This window comes from Symphalangus syndactylus, chromosome 5 (assembly GCF_028878055.3).
Source record: "Symphalangus syndactylus isolate Jambi chromosome 5, NHGRI_mSymSyn1-v2.1_pri, whole genome shotgun sequence".
In the NCBI taxonomy this organism is placed as follows: Eukaryota; Metazoa; Chordata; class Mammalia; order Primates; family Hylobatidae; genus Symphalangus; species Symphalangus syndactylus.
The window spans coordinates 81651058-81666108 of record NC_072427.2 but is presented as its reverse complement, the minus strand read 5'-3'; the positions used below and the strand labels follow the sequence as shown (position 1 = coordinate 81666108).

Sequence of the window (15051 nt, the reverse complement as noted above, 5' to 3'; positions counted from 1 at the left end):
AATGTATATTACCTACATGAGAGATGTAATGTTCTCTCTGTGTGTTTTATATATATGTGTATAAGTATCTCTCTCCATGTATGTATATGTGTTTGCACATAAATATGTTTAATGTATATATGCTTATTTACAGTATTATCTAATTCTACTATATTCTTATTTTCCTACTAAATATGTGGAATTTCTAGTTTATGATATTTGTAATTTAAAATCAAGTTTTCATTTCTGCACGTTTTTGCTTGTTTTATAATAAAAAATTTCAAAAATACAGAAATATAAAACAGGATGATATACATCTATGTACCTCAAACCCAGAATTTTGTTACTCTTTTATCATATTTGTGTCAGACATCTCAAGACATAAAACATTTCTGATTAAGGCTGAGCATGGTGGCTTGTGTCTATAATCCCAGCAATTTGGGAGACTGAGACAGGAGGTTCACTTGAGCCCAGGAGTTCAAGACCAGCCTGGGCAACATGGCAAAACCCTGTCTCTACAAATAATACAAAAATTAGCTGGGTGTAGTGGCATTCATTTATAGTCCCAGCTACCTGGGGTATGGGGGTGCCGAGGTGGGAGGATTGTTTGAGTCCAGGAGGTGAGGCTGCAGTAAGCTGTGATTGTGCCACTGCACTCCAGCCTGGGTGAGAGAGCTAGACCTTGTCTCAAAAAAAGAAAAAAAGGCCAGGCGCGGTGGCTCACGCCTGTAATCCCAGCACTTTGGGAGGCTAAGGCGGGCGGATCACGAGGTCAGGAGATCGAGACCATCCTGGCTAACATGGTGAAACCCCGTCTCTACTAAAAATACAAAAAATCAGCCAGGCGTGGTGGCGGGCGCCTGTAGTCCCAGCTACTCGGAGAGGCTGAGGCAGGAGAATGGCGTGAACCCTGGGGGGCGGAGCTTGCAGTGAGCCGAGATCGCGCCACTGCACTCCAGCCTGGGCGACACAGTGAGACTCCATCTCAAAAAAAAAAAAAAAAAAAAAAAAAATTTTCTGATAAAATTAAAGCCCCTTTTATATACTTGCCTGGTTTACTCTAGGTATCTCTCTTTGTAGTGACAATTACTACCATAAAGTTTTAAAAATAGGTCCTGTCCATTATTTAATTATATACTTTTAATACTAATATATATATCTATAAATAAATTATTGATTTTTAAAATACAAATAAAGTTACCTTAAATCATTTCACAGGAGCTGCTACAGCAGCACGGAAAGCTTTTTTAATATTATGATATTCTCAAAGCTGTACTATGAGTCAGGGGTAAAGAAAAAAGGCCAAAAAAATTTCCAATTCTCAAATTATAGCTTCTATGGCAGGAAAGTATTAGAATACACCTCCACCTGTAACATAAAGCAAGCAAACCACCAGGTATCTCCAACTAGGATCTTAAGATTCCCTCTAAATTGTTCTCTAGAAACACCATTTGTGCCTTTAATCTGCCTTTAAAATTTTTATTTATTTATCTTGAGACAAGGTCTCACTCTGTTGCCCAGGCTGGAGTGCAGTGGCACAATCACAGCTCACTGCAGCCTCAACCTCCAAGGCTCAAGTGATCCTCTTACCTCAGCCTCCCAAGTAGTTGAGACTACAGACACGCACCACCACAATCAGCTAATTTTCTGTATTTCTTGTAGAGATGGGGTCTCTATATGTTGCCCAGGCTGGTCTTGAACTCCTGGGCTGAAGTGAGCCTCCTCCCTTGGCCTCCCAAACTGCTGGGATTACAGGCATGAGCCCTGCGCTTGGCCTTAATCTGCTTTTTAAACAGGAACACAGAACAAAAAAGATTGTTTGCAAATAAACATTTGAAAGAATACAGCAACAGCTGATCAGGGTCCAGGCATTGAAACAAAGCAATGATTGTAGAAGAAGACAATACAAACAACTCTGGAGCAAGAAACTCAAAAGCAGGGACTTTGCAGTAATGTGTGTGCTGGTTATTTCCATTGACCTAAAAGCTCCACCTGAAACAAATATAAACTAGGAGGATCTTTTTAATTTATTACCTGAATAGAAAGAAGTCACTGCCACCAACAACACTGCAATTTTATTAACCATTCAAGTCCAGTAGCATCTGGTAAAATTAGGACACAATTGGGATTAAAAATGAACAAATATTCAGTATCAAACAGTTCAAAAGAAGGCACTACATACTCTTTTCACAAATATGTTTCACCAAGCCAGTACAGTACTAGCCATTAACCCAAGTGCACTGAAGTAGTAAAGATGCAACGAGAAAAACAGCTATGTTAGAAAGACCAACATTTTAGAAAAAGAGTAAAACTCTTCCAGTTTCTTCCCTTTAGCTCCTAAAACAACATCGTACGGTCTGGATTTACCCATCTAGTCCTACATCAGCTTCTAGAATATTTGTCAGGAGCAAAAAATAAAATGACACTGGCCAGTATAGTCTGGATATTTAGGAAGAAGAGTGGGGAGAAAGTCAGTTCTTAGAACAAATTAGTCAGCTTCAGCCTCATCACCAGGATCTCTGGATTCTTTGCTCTTCCGCATTTCTTCAATGTGCTTATCTTTCTCTGCAAACACTTCAGTGTGGTAGTCATTTGCGCCTTCTTGTTCTCCTTGTTAGCTTCCATTTTGTGGGCCAGTTTCTCTTCTGCTGTTTCACTGAAGCTGTCCTTTTATTGATTTCTGAAGCACTTCTTTCTCCTGCTCTCATTTTTCAGCAAGCTGCTTCAAGATCTCAGCTTCGCAGGGCTTGTGTCTTTCTTCTGAAGCTTCTGATTTATTTTGAATTTCCTCCAGGGAAAGGGCTTTCTTCTTTGGAGGGGAAATAAGGAACTCTGGGATGGATTCTTTTCATGGTGTCTGAGAATCAGCTCAGAAGCCTAGCCTGAGGCACACTTCTCCAGTGCTTTCACCCCGATATCAGAAGAAGCCATGACGAATGACAGACAAGAGATTGGCAGTGTACTCTACAAAATCCACTGGGATAAGGAAACCTCTGTTAGGTCTGAGCCACCTGACCACACTCTGAGCTGTTTTCTGTATTTATAAAATGTAAGAGTAGTTTATTAACTAATGTGACTAAATTTGACTAAACTACATGACAGGTTTCCTTTTTGTAAGACGGGTGTTAGTTGCAAATTCATGGTATTTTCTTGTGGAATATTCCTTTTATCATTAAGTAATGTCTCTCTTTATCCATATTCATGTTTTTCACTTTAGAGACTATTCTGTTTGATTTCAGTATTGCTCCATCATTTTCCCTTCGTTTCTTTTGCTCAACATTATGTTCGTGAAATTTATCTGCATTGTTGCATGTAGCTATAGATTATTCATTTCCATTTTCACTAATGTATAATATTCTGTTGTTTGACCAATTTATTCTACAGTGAATATACAGTTGGGTTGTTTATAACTCTTTATTATTATGAATATCAATATGAATATTCTTAGACGTGTCTTTTGGTATACACGTATCAACTGAGTATATGTATCTAGCAGTGGAACTGCTGGCTCACAGGGTAGGCATATGTTTAGCTTAATGCCAGTTTTTCAAAGTGGTTGTACCCAATCACAATCCTACCATTGGTGAATGAGCATTCTTGCGGTCCATATCCATGCCAACATGTGGCATTGTTAATCTTTTAAATTTTAGTCATTTTAGTAGGTATATAATAGCAATGCAATGTGGCATTAAATTGCAATCTCTGATTAATAAGGGTACACATTCATCTTTTTATTGTCTGGTTGGATATCCTCTTTTGTGGAGTATCTACTCAAGTATTTTGCCCTCTTTCATTTTGGGTTAATTATGTTTCTTACTGATATATAGGAATTCCTGTTATAGGCTGGATATGAACCTTCTGTTTGTTATATATGTTGCACATGTATTCCCCTATTCTGTGGATTGCCTTTCCACTTTCTTTTTTTTTTTTTTTTTTTGAGACGGAGTCTCGCTCTGTCGCCCAGGCTGGAGTGCAGTGGCGTGATCTCGGCTCACTGCAAGCTCCGCCTCCCGGGTTCATGCCATTCTCCTGCCTCAGCCTCTCCGAGTAGCTGGGACTACAGGCGCCCGCCACCACGCCCGGCTAATTTTTTGTATTTTTAGTAGAGACGGGGTTTCACCGTGGTCTCGATCTCCTGACCTCGTGATCCGCCCGCCTCGGCCTCCCAAAGTGCTGGGATTACAAGCGTGAGCCACCGCGCCCGGCCGTCCACTTTCTTAATCATGTCTTTTGCTGAAGAGAAGTACATTCTAATATAGTCCAATTTATCAGTGTTTTCCATTAAAGGAGGTGATTTTTTTGTCCTGTTTATAAACCTTCCCTGTCCTAAGTTCATGAAGATATTCTCCTATGTTTTCTTCTAGAAGAATTCACTAAGTTTATTGTTTCACTTTTACTTTTTGACCTACAAACCACCAGGAACTGATTTTTTTTTTACATTTTTATTTTAAGTTCCGGGATATTCACCTAGGTATTAAGCCCCACATGCATTGTCTGTTTGTCCTGATGCTATCCCTCCCCTTGCTCCCCTCCACCACAGGCCCCGGAGTGTGTGTTCCCCATGCTGTGTCCATGTGTTCCCATCATTCAGCTCCCACTTATGACATGCGTTGTTTGGTTTTCTGTTCCTGTGTTAGTTTGCTGAGGATGATGTCTTCTAGCTTCATCCATGTCCCTGCAAAGGACATGATTTCATTTCTTTTTATGGCTGCATAGTATTCCACGGTGTATATGTACCACATTTTCTTTATCCAGTCTATCATTGATGAGCATTTGAGTTGGTTCCATGTCTTTGCTATTGTGAATAGTGCTGCAATAAACATATGTGTGCAATAAACAAACATTCATTGTAATAGAATAATTTATATTCCCTTGGGTATATACCCAGTAATGGGATTGCTGGGTCAAATGGTATTCCTGAATAAACACATTCTTTATGAAGAAAGATTAGATAAATTCTTCTCTAGTGTCAAGCTACTTTAAACTTGTTTTAATTCAAGACTCTTCCGTGGTACCTTCTAATCTGTCTACAGTCTAATTTAATTCAGTGTAACAGTGTAATTTAATTCACAAGAGGCAGTATCAGAAACTGGGATTTCTTGGTAACTAAGGTTTATAGTTAACTTTTTTTTTTATTTTACTTTAAGTTCTGAGATACATGTACAGAACATGTACAGATACATGTTCAGGTTTGTTACATAGGTACACATGTGCCATGGTGGTTTGCTGCCCCTATCAACCTGTCATCTAGGTTTTAAGCCCTGCGTGCATTAGGTATTTGTCCTAATGCTCTCCCTCCCCTTGCCCCCAGCCCCCCGACAGGCCTCGGTGTGTGATGTTTCCCTCCCTGTGTCCATGTGTTCTCATTGTTCAACCTGAATTTGAATGTTGGCCTGTCTTGCTAGGTTGGGGAAGTTCTCCCGCATAATATCCTGAAGTGTGTTTTCCAACGTGGTTCCATTCTCTCTATCACTTTCAGGTACACCAATCAATCGTAGGTTTGGTCTTTTCACATAGTCCCATATTTCTTGGAGGCTTTGTTCGTTTTCCTTCTTTTTTTCTCTAATCTTGTCTTTGCACTTATTTCAGTAAGTTGATCTTCAATCTCTGCTATTCTTTCTTCCGCTTGATCAATTCGGCTACTGATATTGTATATGCTTCATGAAGTTCTCATGCTGTGTTTTTCAGCTCCATCAGGTCATTTATGTTCTTCTCTAAACTGGTTATTCTAGTTAGCAGTTCCTGTAACCTTTTATCAAGGTTCTTAGCTTCCTTGTGTTGGGTTAGAACACGCTTCTTTAGCTCAGAGAAGTTTGTTATTACCAACCTTCTGAAGCCTACTTCTGTCAACTCGTCAAACTCATTCTCTGTCCAGTTTTGTTCCCTTGCTGGCGAGGAGCTGTGTTCCTTTGGAGAAGAGGCGTTCTGGTTTTTGGAATTTTCAGGCTTTCTGGCTCTGGTTTCTCCCCATCTTTGTGGTTTTATCTACCTTTGGTCTTCGATGTTGGTGACCTATGGATGGGGTTTTGGTGTGGATGTCCTTTTTGTTGATGTTGATGCTATTCCTTTCTGTTTGTTAGTTTTCCTTCTAACAGACAGGCTCCTCAGCTGCAGGTCTGTTGGAGTTTACTGGAGGTCCACTCCAGACCCTGTTTGCCTGGGTATCACCAGTGGAGGCTGCAGAACAGCAAATATTGCTGCTGGGTCCTTCCTCTGGAAGCTTTGTTCCAGAGGGGCACCCACCTGTATGAGCTGTCTGTCGGCCCCTACTGGGAGGTGTCTCCCAGTCAGGCTACACAGGGGTCAGGGACCCACTTGAGGAGGCAGTCTGTCCGTTATCGGAGCTCAAACGCTGTGCTGGGAGAACCACTGCTCTCTTTAGAGCTGTCAGGCAGGGACATTTCATTCCATAGAAGCTGTCTGCTGCCTGGAGAAAGGCGTGAACCCGGGAGGTGGAGCTTGCAGTGAGCGGAGATCGTGCCACTGCATTCCAGCCTGGGTGACAGAGCAAGATTCTGTCTCACAAAAAAAAAAAAAAAAAAGAAGCTGTCTGCTGCCTTTTGTTCAGATATGCCCTGCCCTCAGAGGTGGAATCCAGAGGCCTTGCTGAGCTGTGGTGGGCTCCGCCCAGTTTGAGCTTCCTTGCCACTTTGTTTCCACTGTGAGCATAGAACCCCCTCCTCAAGCCTCAGCAATGGCAGACGCCCCTCCCCACGCCAAGCTCCCACATCCCAGGTCGATCTCAGACTGCTGCACTAGCAGCAAGCAAGGCTCCATGGGCATGGGACCTGCTGAGCCAGGCACAGGAGGCAGCCTCCTGGTCTGCCGATTGGGAAGCCCGTGGGAAAAGTGCAGTATTTGGGCAGAAGTGTACCGTTCCTCCAGGTACAGTCACTCAGAGCTTCCCTTGGCTAGGAAAGGGAAATCCCCCAACCCCTTGCACCCAGGTGAGGCGACGCCCTGCCCTGGGCTGCAGTCACTGTTCAACCAGCTGCAGTTACTTCAGCTTGCCCTCCATGGGCTGCAGTCACTGTTCAACCAGTCCCAATGAGATGAACCAGGTACCTCAGTTGGAAATGCAGAAATCGCCCATCTTCTGCGTCGATCTCGCTGGGAGCTGTAGACTGGAGCTGTTCCTATTTAGCCATCTTGGAAGTGACCTCCCAATTTCTTTTTAATGATATAAAATCTTTCCTAAGCATCACTAGGATCAGAAATGCAAATTTTTCAGAAATTTCAAAAATGTAGAGAAAAGGTTAGACATTTTGTTAGGGAAGTAAAAATATATACAATTATATACACATAAAATTATTATATTTGTTCTGGAATACAAAATATGTTATTTGTACTGCTCACGGTAGATCTAGTGATTGTAAGAACTTATGTAGCATTTTATCAAGCCTCCATATCTCTTTAGAGACTTCAAAGACTTCAGAAAGGTGTGGAGAACATCAAATGTTGGTCAAGATGGTAGTCAACAGGAACTCTCAAACATTGAGAGTAGGCATGTAATTTGGTACAACCATCTTGAAAAACTGTTTGGCCTTATCTAGTAAAGCTAAAGATGTATAGATCCTAAGATCTAGCAGTTCCAGTTGTAGGTATCAACCCTGGAAAACCTTGCACTTTTGAGTCAGAAGATGTAGACAACAAAACTCACAGCAGCACTGTTTGTAACAGAGAAAACTAAAAACAACTCAAATTACCATCCACAGTAAATAGAATGAATTACAGTATAGTTATACAATGGAACCTTATGTTTGTGCAATTTATTCAAGTGGTTGCATGCAGCCACAGTTCATTTCGTTCTCAATACATGTTATAATAGATAGATGATACATTTATGTGTGTATACATATATTTCATTGTGTGAATATACTACATTTAATTTTTCCATTCTGTTGTCATTTGACATTGTCAATATACATTGCTTTACTTCTTTTTTCTTTTAAAAAGTTGAGATAAAAGATAATATGAAATTAATCATTTTACAGTGTACACTTCAGTGTCATTTTGTACATTTACAATGTTGTACAGCTACCACCTGTATGTAGTTCTAAAACATTTTCACCAGCCCAAAAGAAAACTTATCTCTATTAAGAAATCAGCGCCGGGCGCGGTGGCTCACGCCTGTAATCCCAGCATTTTGGGAGGCCGAGGCGGGCAGATCACGAGGTCAGGAGACCATCCTGGCTAACACGGTGAAACCCCATCTCTATTAAAAATACAAAAAATTAGCCGGGCGTGGTGGCGGGCGCCTGTAGTCCCAGGTACTCGGGAGGCTGAGGCAGGAGAATGGCGTGAACCCAGGAGGCAGAGCTTGCAGTGAGCCGAGATTGCGCCACTGCACTCCAGCCTGGGGGACAGAGCAAGACTCCATCTCAAAAAAAAAAAAAAAGAAATCAGTCCCTGCTGGGTGTGGTGGCTCCTCCCGCCTGTAATCCCAGTACTTTGGGAGGCTGAGGCAGGTGGATCATCTGAGGTCAGGAGTTCGAGACCAGCCTGACCAACATGGTGTAACCCCATCTCTACTAAAAATACAAAATTAGCCGGGTGTGGTGGCGGGCACCTGTAATCCCAGCTACTTGGGAGGCTGAGGTAGGAAAATGGCTTGAACCATGGAGGAGGAGGTTTCAGTGAGCTGAGATTGTGCCACTGCACTCCAGCCTGGACAACAAGAGTGAAACTCTGTCTCCAAAAAAAAAAAAAAAAAAAAGTCAATCCCCATTCCTCCTTTTTCTCACAAATACCAATTATGGGTTGTAATACCTCAGAACCACCAATTTGCTTCCTGTCACTATTGATTTATCTGGATTTATACAACATGTGGCCTCCGTGTCTGGCTTCCTCCAATTAACATCATGTTTTCAAGGTTCATCCACACTGTAGTATGTATGAGTATTTCATTCCTTTTTACAGCTGAATAACATTCAACTATACAAATATACCACATTTTGTTTATTGATTCATCAATTGATGGACATCTGTCTGGGTTTTCCCACCTTTGGCTAATGTGAATAATGCTGCTATAAACATTCATATACAAGTATTTGAGTACCCAGTTTCAATTCAATTGAGTATATGCTTAGAAGTCAAATTGTAGCAGAATTGTAGGCCAAGTGTAGTGGCTCACATCTATAATCCCAGCACTTTGGAAGCCAACGTGGGAATATCTCTTGAGTCCAGGAGTTTGAGACCAGCCTCGTTTATTTGGTTGAGCCACAGGTGAGCAGTCTCTCAAAACAAAAGTGAATGCAGAGCTTTGCCTAACAGTGCAAAGCCAGCTGCTTATATATCTGGCTCCTGCCACAGTCTCATTTGATTGGTGAGGATGATGGGGTGCTGGGCATACGGGTGGCCAAAATTATCAAGGACTGTGGAGTAAAATGTAGTGGTTTTTTTTTTTTTTTTTTTTTTGAGAAGGAGTCTCGCCCTTTCACCCAGGCTGGAGTGCAGTGGCGCGATCTCGGCTCACTGCAGGCTCCGTCCCCCGGGGTTCACGGCATTCTCCTGCCTCAGCCTCCCGCGTAGCTGGAACTACAGGCGCCCACCACCTCGCCCGGCTAATTTTTTTGTATTTTTTAGTAGAGATGGGGTTTCACCGTGTTAGCCAGGATGGTCTCGATCTCCTGACCTCATGATCCGCCCGCCTCGGCCTCCCAAAGTGCTGGGATTACAGGCGTGAGCCACCGCGCCCGGCCAAAATGTAGTGGTTTCCACTGGGGCAGAAAAAGAAGGACTTCTGGGCTTGGATGCTCAGTGGGAGGTGCCCAGGGGAGGAAGCTGGGTATCTGATGCACAGGCATCAATACTGGGGTGGCATCAATACTGGGGTGGCATCAATACTGGGGTGGCATCAATACAGGAGTGGACAGCAAGAGGGAGGTATCATCCTCACCACCCTCGGCATTCCCTGTGAGCCAGCCTCCCTGCCACTCTGCATTCCCCACACTTCCAGCTGGTGAACAGCAGTCTCCTGTTGGCTGTTGCTATAATTCATAACTTGGGCACACATTAAGCTCCTTGGTCTCTGATCCCGTAGGGGAAAAAGGCAACTAAATGCAACTGATGGGGTCTGGGTAAAGTCCTCAGTGGGGAAGACAGGCTAAAGTGACACTGTAGGTGGAGCCTACAAAGTTTGCCAATATCCGTCTTAGTCAACAAACAACACCTCCTTGGTCAAGGCATATTATATCTTTACTGACTCTTGGGCTGTTGACAATGTTACCTGGTCTGCCACTTGGAAGAAAACAAACTAGCGGATTACAGACACTCCTCTTTAGGACTGTGAACTGTGAAAACAAATCACAGCTGAGAATCAGACAGATGTCCATGGTAATGGCTCATTCTCTAATGGAATAGACTGCAATGACGCTGCTAATCAAGTATACACCATCCAGACTGCTGCCACTGCTGCCAGGATCAGCAGTGTGCACACTGCAACAACACACAGCACATAGCAACAACATCTGCCATCATGGCCTAGGAACAAAGTAAAGATTACATGTATCTGACGCTACCATTGCATGCTGGTCTTGTGCTTCCTTTCAAAAGTCAACCTGTTTTGTCTCAGTGAAATAGACCGTATTGCATGGGGTGTGGTCCCTCTTACTTCTGACAAGTTGCCTTACACACACACACACACACACACACACACACCTGGGGCTATTGTTAATGTGTTACAGTTGTTGACATTTTTTTGGGTTATGGTTTCATTGTTCCAGTCTGTTCAACCAACTCCAGTCACACTGATCAAAATGTGTTATGTTTTTGGTTTTCCAGACCACTTTCACTCTGACAATGACATGTCTTTTACAGCCAGAGGTTGCTCACCAATGAGCCAATAGTCAAGGTATTCAATGGATATTTCACACCCCTTATCATCCTTAGGCTGTTGGCTCCAACAAGAAGTAAAACAGACTTTAAAAAAATCCACTAAAAGAAATTTCTGACTCTACCTCCTTCACACTCTCCTGGTCTATGCATCTTAGTAAGGTAGTTTGGTCACAAAAAAGGCACCCTGAAAGGGTTCATAGTCTCCTGGCCACCTCCTATATAATGATCAGGATGAAAAGGGGAGGGTTCGCTAGACTTAGTCTGAAATTCTGGGATTCCACTCTGACAATTCCTGGGCATGACGTGCTGCTTGCTTTCTCGAAACAATGACTCCAAGCCAGCCTGGTTGGTACCTTCTCTGGGTGGCAGTCTGGCAAAAGGGAACTTAGGAAATTCAAGCTTAATTCTGGTTCAGCCACCTGGATTCTCTTGTTGTACCGAAACCTGGATCAGGGGTCAGCAAACTATGACCTGTGGGACAAACCTGGCCAGCTGCTGGTTTTTAGAAATCAAGTTTTACACCTGGCAAGGTGGCCTCACACCTGTAATCCCAGCACTTTGGGAGGCTGAGGCGGGCAGGTCACTTGAAGTCAAGAGCTCAAGACCAGGCTGGCCAAGCTGGTGAGACCCTGTCTCTACTAAAAATACAAAAAATTAGCCAGGCATGGTAGTGCATGCCTGTAATCCCAGCTACTTGGGAGGCTGAGGCAGGAGAATCACTTGAACCTGGGAAGCGGAGGTTGCAGTTAGCTGAGATCGGGCCACTGCACTCCAGCCCGGGCAACAGAGTGAGATCTCATCTCAAAAAACAAAAAAGAAATCAAATTTTATTGGAACACGGCCTTTGACTGACACACACACACACACACACGCACACACACGCACACACACACACCACCCCTGGGGCTAGTGTTAATGTGTTACAGTTGTTGACATTTTTTCAGGTTATGGTTTCATGGTTTCAGTCTGATCAACCAACTCCAGCCACACTGATCAAAGTGTGTTATGTTTTTGGTTTTCCAGACCACTGAGATCTCGGCTCACTGCAAGCTCCACCTCCTGGGTTCAGGCCATTCTCCTGCCTCAGCCTCCCGAGTAGCTGGGACTACAGGCGCCTGCCACTATGCCTGGCTAATTTTTTGTATTTTTAGAAGAGACCGGGTTTCACCATGTTAGCCAGGATGGTCTCGATCTCCTGACCTCGTGATCCACCCGCCTCGGCCTCCCAAAGCAGACCACTTTCACTCTGACAATGATAGGTCTTTTACTGCAAAGGTTGCTCAATAATGAGCCAACAGTCAAGGTATTCAACAGATATTTCATACCCCTTATCATCCTCAGGCTGCTGCCATTTCTTTATGTGTCGTCTGTGGCCGCTTGTGTTCTACAATGGCAGAACTGAGTAACTGTGTCAGACGATGTGTAGCCCACAACGCTGAAAATATTACTATCTGGCCCTTCACAGAAAGTTTACCAACTCCTGCCCTAGATAACGAAGATAACTACCACTTGTTTGAGGATACTGCTCACCAAGTACCCCTAGAGTGACCCACACCAGTCAAGCAAGGAAACAAGGTAAGTCTGTGTAACTTTGTAAAAGTGCTCTTGTTCCTCTTGCACGTGACCTCTGTGAGTAGGGGATCAGAGAAAAGTAAAGCATTTGAAGTGACTGACAATCACTCCTGTTATATAGCAGATCCCCCTTATCCATGGGAAATACATTCTAAGACTCCCAGTGGACACCTGAAATCATGGATAGTACTGAATCCTAAATCCTATATATACCCTGCATTTACTATGCATACATACCTGTGGTAAAGTTTAATACATAAATTAGGCACAGTAAGAGATGAACAACAACAATAAAATAGAACAGTTATAACAATATCTGCGGGGATTGGGTGGAAAAATAAAAAATACATGTAACAATATGCTAGCATCAGTACTCTTGTGCTCTGGTGCAATTATTAAGTAATATCAGGGTTATGTGAATGCAGTAGCCCTGCGACAATAGCTCTGGTAGCCGAGAAGGCTAATAAATGGACAGCATGGACAGCATGGATATGCTGAACGAAGGCAGAATTCACATCCTGGGCAGACAGGGCAGGGTGGCATGAGATTTCATCATGCTACTCAAAATGGTACACAATTTAAAATTTATGAATTGTTTCTTTCTAGAATTTTCCATTTTATATATATATATATATATATATATATATTTTTTTTTTTTTTTACCATGGTTGACTGCAGGTACCTGAAACTGCCAAAACAAAACAGCAGATAAGGAGAGACTACTGTATTTTGCTTTATGCAGATTTCAGGTATATTTCAATACGTAACCTTTTTCCTACAACATGGCTCTCTGCCCCCCACCGCCACCTTTTTCTCTCAGTCTTTTTCATCTTAGCCCTTTAGTATGCTCTTCTCTGAGCTCAGCAGTGCAGACGCTGTACCATGTGTTTCCCAAAGTAAAGGGTTTCCTCTTTCTGCTCCAGTTCCCTCCAGCTGCAATAGCAGGGAGTTGGGACAGAAACAAATCAAATAGTTCTTAAAATTCTGGGAGGACTATTAAATGGCCACAAAGCCCATCCAGAAATCCTGCTGGTCAAACAAATTGATTAAATTTGTCAAATCATATATTACATTTACTACAGCAAGGGAGATCATCTTGATGGGGTTTTGGTAGCATTTCAACAGAGGAAAGTTAGGCAAGAGTATATATACATATATATATATATATATATATACACATAAGGTTCTGGGATATAAACGCCACCAGTTTAAGTGGGTGGTTCTCCCCCTACAGTGGTGAATAGGTAAGGATTAGGCAAAGTTTGTGACTTAGTAGTTTAAAACGGATGGACACGAGAAGCCAGCCTTGATGAGCAATCTGTCCAAATAAACATAATGTTTGTCCTCAAAATCAAAATGTTTGTCCTGATAGCTGTTTATTTAGATAAACTGATTTGCAAAGATTTCCTAGAGCAAAAAGTTAGGTTGACATAAGTGATGTTGATTCTCAGGCCCCACAGTTGGCACAGGCAGTCTCATTTTTGAAGACAAAATGAAAACAAGTCAGCTAAAACTTAAAATCTTTAAAAGCTGTAAAACAATTGGGGAGACGGGTGGATATCCCAACCAGTATTAGTTACTCTACATTTTATACTTAAAAGAAACAACCTATTACTATTTGGCCAATTCATCATATGGTGAATTGATCTAACAAATAAAAGAGTTTTGGCAACATGGACTGCTTCTAATGTAAGTGTTACATAAAATTTTGTCCTTGATTTTCTTTTTTTTCTCTCTATCGCCCTCTTTTAAACTTAACCACGGCTTCCTATCATCTAAAAAGTTATACCCCCAATCTTAGTTTCAGTCCTTGATCTCTCTTCATTTTATTTATGTATTTATGTATTTATTTATTTAGAGATGGATTCTCACTCTGTTGCCCAGGCTGGAGTGCAGTAGTACCATCTTGGCTCACTGCAAGCTCCGCCTCCTGGGTTCAAGCAATTCTTCTGCCTCAGCCTCCCAAGTAGCTGGGAATACAGGTGTGCACCACCACGCCCGGTTAACTTTTTTTTGTATTTTTGGTAGAGATAGGGTTTCACCATGTTGGCTAGGCTTGTCTCGAACTCCTGACCTCAAGTGATTCGCCTCTCTCGGCCTCCCAAAGTGTTGGGATTACAGGCGTGAGCCACTGCGCCCAGCCTAATCCTTGATCTTTCTTTCAGATTCAAAATTATATTCTAACTGCCTGCTTGATATTTCTACTGGATACTCTGATTCATTTTCCCCGTAAGACACTTCTTCCTCCATAATAGTCTAATCACCATTCTACCTGTCAATGAAGCTAAAAACTAAGAGTAATTTCTTTTTTTTTTTTTGAGACAGAGTTTCGCTCTTGTTGCCCAAACTGGAGTGCAATGGCGCAATCTCGGCTCACCGCAACCTCTGCCTCCCAGGTTCAAGCGATTCTCCCACCTCAGCCTCCCAAGGAGCTGGGATTACAGGCATGCACCACCACGGCCGGCTAATTTTGTATTTTTAGTAGAGACAGGGTTTCTCCATGTTGGTCAGGCTAGTCTCGACTCCCGACCTCAGGTGATCCACCTGCCTCGGCCTTCCAAAGTGCTGGGATTACAGGCGTGAGCCACGGCACCCAGCTAAAAGAGTAATTTCTAATTCTTCTCTTTCCATGGTCCCTCTGTTCAAAACTATTCATGTCCCAGA

At 42.7% G+C, this 15051-nt stretch overlaps 1 protein-coding gene and 1 pseudogene across 9 annotated transcripts in view; both read right to left on the bottom strand.

The window, feature by feature from the left end:
• LOC129483144 (stathmin-like) overlaps positions 1 to 3906 on the bottom strand; it is a 211625-nt pseudogene extending 207719 nt beyond the window's left edge.
• The window catches only part of AMN1 (antagonist of mitotic exit network 1 homolog), a 78224-nt gene that overhangs the window by 48485 nt on the left and 14688 nt on the right, over positions 1 to 15051 (bottom strand). The window contains exons 2-3 of one of the 9 annotated variants that reach the window (XM_063639226.1): positions 7045 to 7183; positions 2014 to 2081 (exon numbers count right to left, since the gene is read on the bottom strand). The exons of 7 other annotated variants lie outside the window; for them this stretch is intronic. The gene's annotated coding sequence lies outside the window, so the exon portion shown is untranslated. Of the gene's footprint in view, positions 1 to 1569; positions 1761 to 2013; positions 2082 to 7044; positions 7184 to 15051 lie in introns of all 9 variants that reach the window. One more of the 9 variants, XM_055280114.2, reaches the window with a different exon arrangement.